Genomic DNA, 6,481 nt, shown 5'->3' on the forward strand with positions numbered 1-6,481 from the left:
TGCGGTGAGCGAGGATCGAACACGTGACCTTCAGATCTTCAGTCTGACGCTCTCCCAACTGAGCTATCCCCGCTTGTTGAACACATATTCAAGGTGTTCATGATATTTAAAACCTGGAGGTTACTTTGCATAGACTTCTTCCTTGAGGAAATCATTCAGAAATACACTTTTGATATCCATTTGGAACAGACGAATTCCATATGTGATGCAAAGGCAATGAGGATTCTAATAGCTTCTATACGAGCAACCAGATCAAAAGTCTCATCATAATCAATTCCTTCCTCCTAATTCACTACTAGAAATTCGAAAAAAGCGACCAAAATTAGGCGACCAAAATTGGTCTATCACGAAAAACGACCAACGTTGGTCGCTAAATTGAAAAAAATAATTAAATAATTATTCTAAATATATTAGCGACCAAGGTTGGTCGCTTTTTGGTCGATAATTTGGTCAAAATATTGACCGGACTGGTCAGACTTTCTTGGTCAAAGAAATACTGAAATTAGCGACCAACTTTGGTCACTAAAATGAGACCCACTTATAAAATTTTAATAATTATATTATTATTTAATTTTTTTTATAAAATATAAATAAATATAATTTAAAATTAGCGACCAAAGTTGGTCGCTCACGAAAGGGAAGCAGATAGAGACCAACTTTGGTCGCTAATCTAGGACCCAGTTATAAAATTTTAATAATTATATTATTTAAAATAATTATAAAATATAAATAAATATAATTCAAAGTTAGCGACCAAAGTTGGTCTCTTACTAAAAGGGAAGCAGATAGAGACCAACTTTGGTCCCTAATATGAGACCCAGTTCTAACGTTTAACAATTATATTATTATTTTAAATATTATATAAAATATAAATAAATCTGATTTAAATTTAGCGACCAACGTTGGTCGCTATTTTAATTTTCTGGATATAGTGACCAACTTTGGTCGCTAATTTGAATTTCTGGATAATTAGCGACCAAAGTTGGTCTCTTTTCAGGTCAACATTGGTCAAAATTAAAAATCACTTTTGTATTTACTATCTAAATAATATAAATGTAATCCGTTAACACTTTTGTAATACAAGGGATGAATACACTAAAATATACTCTAACATGCTATATATATAGTTAAAGTAGTACAACGAAGCATGTTTTATATATATGTGTAAATTGAATCATCGACTTATAACCTACTCAGATGCATCGTTGAATATTAAAAACAAAACGTCTCAACTTATATCAATTAATCTGTTATAATTAATTCATCGACTTATAACCTGGTGATGAATGAATGTAATTTATTAACTTTGTTACAATACAAATAATGAATACAATATCATGTACTATAACATGCTATATATGTAGTTAAAGTAGCATGAAGTGTGTGTGTGTTATATATATACACACACTAACATATACTATAACAAGTTATATATACATTATAGTATTACAGTGAAGTGTCTGTGTGTGTGTACACACACACACACACAGAGACACTTCACTGTAATACTATAACGTTTATATAACTTGTTATAGTATATGTTAGTGTGTGTATATATATAACACACACACTTCGTGCTACTTTAACTACATATATAGCATGTTATAGTACATGATACTGTATTCATTATTTGTATTGTAACAGAGTTAATGAATTACATTCATTCATCACTAGGTTATAAGTCGATGAATCAATTATAACATATTAATTGATATAAGTCGAGACGTTTTGTTTTTAATCAATACTCTCTCTCTCTCTCTCTCTCTCTCTCTCTCTCTCTCTCTATATATATATATATATATATATATATATTTATATTTATATATATACATACCATCCAGACTTTTTTTTGTCGCTTATAGTAATTAGTAAGTGTATTAGTTGTAATTAACTTATAGATTGACATTACACTAAGTATTAGTGCATTAGCTAATATATATATATATATATATATATATATATATTAAAAAAAAAAAAATAGAAAAAATTATTTTTTAGAAAATAGCGACCAACTTTGGTCGCTATTTTGGTCAAAAGGTCAGAAAATAGTGACCAACGTTGGTTGCTATTTTGGTCAAACAGTCAAAACTAAATTAGCTACCAAAATAGTGACCAACGTTGGTCGCTTTTTGTAAATCCAGAGTCAAAAACGGGTTTCCCCCTCCCATTCTCTTATTTTCTTCCCCAAATCTCCCCAAACTCTCTCTCAATACATTCCCCTCCCCTTCTCTATTTCCCCCACACAAATCAATCCCCCCACCCCGCGCCACCACTGTGATCGCACGCCACCACCGCCGAAGCCGCTGCAACACCACCACTGCTTTTTAATCCTCCTTTTAATCTATCAAGGTTAGTAATCTACTTTATTAGCTTTTTAATTTTTAATTTTTGCTATATAATTTTATGTAATTTTTTAAAGTTTTTGTCTATTTAGTATTAGGGTTTTTGGTTTGAACTACATTAAATTTAGAATTAAGGTATATAACTCAAATTAATGCATTTATATTATTTAATGTATAAATTATGAACTTAAGGTAAAAATTATGAACTACCTAAAATAATGAACTTATGGTTCTTAATAGAACTTAAATTAATGTATTTAAATTATTTAAGGTATAAATTATGAATTGAACTTTTAGTTTATAAATTGAAATTTTAGGATATGAATTGAACTTTTAGGATATGAATTGGACTTTTAGGATATGAATTGAACTTTTAGAATATGAATTGTACTTTTAGGATATGAATTGAACTTTTAGTTAACTAAAAAAAGATTAGGATATGAATTAACTAAATTAATTTGTTCTTGTTTTATTTGTATAGATGGAACATCGTACTTGGATGTACAATAGGAATTATCCTAATCGACAAAGATTGCGGGAGGATTTGTAGAAGGAGTGGATGACTTTATTAGACATGCAATGTCACTTCCACCATACCTAAGTGAAGGAGTAATTAGGTGCCCTTGTGTTAGGTGCGATTGTATGAAGTTTGGAAAACAGGAGGAAGTTAAGCATCATCTTTATAATAAGGGGTTTATAGAAAATTACTTTGTGTGGACTAATCATGGAGAGATCGATGGTAGCTATGGGATATTTCATAACATGGTTGTGGGTGAAGGTAGTAGGTCGGTAGATAATACAAATCGTGATTCTAGAATTCATGATATGGTTGCGGATGCTTTTGGGATGCACTTAGGGGGTGAGTCCAATGAAAATATTGAACAAACTCCTAATGGTAACGCAAAACATTTTTATGAACAGTTAGAGGAAGCTAGTCGTCCACTATGTAATGGAAGTCCGCACTCTGAGCTGTCTGTTGCAGTTAGATTACTAAGTATCAAATCTGATTGGAATATTTCTCAAGTAGCCATGGACTCTTTCATTGACCTTATGAGTGAATTAGTTGACTCTAATATCAAATTACCTGGTGATTTCTATAAGGTAAAGAAATTAGTTTCTAAGTTAGGAGTTTCGTCAATGAGAATTGATTATTGTGAAGATGGTTGTATGTTGTATTATAAATATGATGCAAATTTAAGCAGTTGTAAATTTTGCGAAAAGCCTCGTTTCAAGAGGTTTTCCAGTGGGAATATGGTCGCTATCAAGGCGATGCATTATTTACCTCTTATACCTAGGTTAAAGAGGTTATATGCGTCGATGAGTTCTACTCCTCATATGAGATGACACTTTGAAAATAGAAGACCACCTGGTGTTATGTGTCATCCTTTAGATGGAGAAGCTTGGAAGCACTTTGATATGACATATCCAGATTTTGCTAGTGAACCAAGGAACATTGGGTTAGGTCTGTGTGCGGATGGCTTCACGCCTTTTTCTGTATCTGCGATACCGTATTCATGTTGGCCTGTCTTTCTTACACCTTATAATCTACCACCCGAGTTGTGCATGACTAGTCCATATATATTCTTAAATTATATTATCCCTGGTCCACGTAATCCGAAAAGTTTGATAGATGTATATTTGCAACCTTTGATTGATGAGCTGAAACAATTGTGGTACGATAGTGTTGAAACATATGACATATCAACCAAGCAGAATTTCAATTTGCGTGCTAATTTAATGTGGACAATTAACGATTTTTTTGCGTATGAAATGTTGTCTGGGTGTATGACTGCTGGGAAGCTAGCTTGTCCTTACTGCATGAAAAATAGTAAAGCGTTCACTTTGAAACATGGCTGAAAGCAATCATGGTTTGATTGTCATCGTCAATTCTTGCCTCCTGATCATGAGTTTAGAAGGATGAAAAATGCATTCAAAAAGAATAAAATGGAATATGATTCTCCACCTCTGATGCTTTCAGGTGAGGAAATTTGGGAGAGGGTCCAGAACTTCAGTAAAGTTACTGAAGCTCCACCTTATAGATTCCCCGGATACGGTGTTACTCATAATTGGACGAAATAGAGTATATTTTGGGAGTTGCCTTATTGGAAGGATAATCTTCTCTGTCACAACCTTGATGTCATGCATATTGAGAAGAATTATTTTGACAATTTGTTCAACACAGTGATGGATGTTAAAGGTAAGACAAAGGATAACCCAAAGGCTAGAATGGATTTACAAGAATATTGCAGGCGGCCTGAATTATACTTGCAGACAGCAAATAATGGTAAGATATTCAAGCCCAAAGCAAGTTACACGTTCACTTTGGAGGAAAGACGGCAAATTTGTGATTGGGTAACAAAATTGAAGATGCCTGAGGGTTATGCGTCGAATCTTGGGAAAAAAGTTGTAGGGAATTGAGCCATTTGAAAAGTCATGACTGTCATGTTTTCATGGAGACCTTAGTGCCTATTGCATTTTGTGGTTTGTCTGAAAGAATCTGGAAACCCATCACAGAGATTAGTTTGTTTTTCAAAGACTTGTGTTCTTCCACATTAAGGGAAGAAAACCTACTCCGGATGGATCAGAACATTCATGTAACTTCTAATAAGATGGAAAAGATATTTTCATGTGGGTTTTTTTGATGTGATGGAACACCTTCCAATCCACCTTGTACACGAGGCACGACTTGGAGGTCCTGTTCAATGTAGATGTACGTATCCCTTTGAAAGGTAATATTATAAGTTTGATGTAATTTTCTATTTTATTTGAATGTTCTTGGCTAACTTGAAATTATATAGGACAATTGGCAAATGCAAACAATTTGTTAAGCAGAGGAATAGGATTGAAGGATCTATATGCATAGCTTATCTTGCAAAGGAAACTGCTCATTTTTGTTTTTATTATTTTGAGAGTAATGTGCCATGTGCTAGGAATAGGCCCAATAGGCACATGGTCGAATGTGTGAATGATCCATTATATCTATCTATGTCCTACTCAATCAACCAAGTCGATGTTCTAAGGATGTTAGAAAGAGAAGTTTGAATGATATGGAGTACAAGTCAGCTACACTTCATATGTTGCTAAATTGTCCCGAAGTTGTACCATTTCTCAAGTATTGATTTAGTAGTTATAAAAATATAAAATTTACTGTGATTACATCTCAATGCAACTACTAAAAATATTTGATGTGTCATAGTCAATTCATGGGTCAATTTGGCCATGATGCTGTATATACTACATTTGATACGTGGTTGAAACAATTTGTAAGTTTATCCTTAAAATATTCTAACACTATGTAGGTAAACAATGTTTGGAAGTTATGCTAACTTATGAATATTTTTAACAATATGTAGGTAAATGATCTAAATAATGGTATAAATTAATTTTTGAAAGATATATCTTGGGGACCTGGGCTTGAGGTCACAACAATGTCTAAGTACATTGTGAATGGTTATAAGTTTCATACAGATGATTGCTCTAAAAATAAAAATAGCAACAACAGTGGGGTGTGGGTTCAAGGTGGTGATGGCAACCAAGTTGGAGATATTGATTATTATGGTGTGCTCAAAGAAATAATAGAACTAGAATATACAGGTTGGTCATTTAAGAAATTGATACTCTTTAGATGCAAGTGATTTGACCCAAATCCAACAAGAGGTACAAGAGTACACAATCAATACAACATAATTGAGGTTAATCATACGAGGGAGTATGATCGCTATGATCCTTTCATAATTGCACATAATATTAGGCAAGTGTATTATGCTCCTTATCCATTGCGACGGAATAAGTCCGATTGGTGGGTTGTAATCAAAACTAAACCTGTAGGTAGGGTGAAAGTTGAGAATGTGTTAGATGTTGCATATCAAAACGATATCTCCAGTGTTCACTAAATAGTGGACGAACTTTTAGAAAATGATTTGGAACACATCCTGAACACATATTGGAAGAAGCTGATATAAATGAAGAATTATAGAAAACGAGGAAGCAGAATCAACTGACGAAGCTCAAACTAGTGAGGAAGAAGAATTCTCTGACGAGGAACAATACGTCGATGAGCTTTAAAAAGTTAGTTTCATTAATAACTCTCGTTTATAACTAGTTTCTTTATATGTTTCAATCTAAATATGTATTATATT

General features: G+C 33.0%; 1 non-coding gene across 1 annotated transcript; it reads right to left on the reverse strand.

Moving 5' to 3' along the window:
* Positions 1-73, reverse strand: TRNAF-GAA (transfer RNA phenylalanine (anticodon GAA)). The gene has a single exon. It is a non-coding gene; the product is annotated as a tRNA-Phe (tRNA).
* Between the last annotated feature and the right edge of the window lie 6,408 nt (positions 74-6,481).

Source organism: Nicotiana tabacum, chromosome 10, assembly GCF_000715075.1.
Source record: "Nicotiana tabacum cultivar K326 chromosome 10, ASM71507v2, whole genome shotgun sequence".
Taxonomy (NCBI): domain Eukaryota; kingdom Viridiplantae; phylum Streptophyta; class Magnoliopsida; order Solanales; family Solanaceae; genus Nicotiana; species Nicotiana tabacum.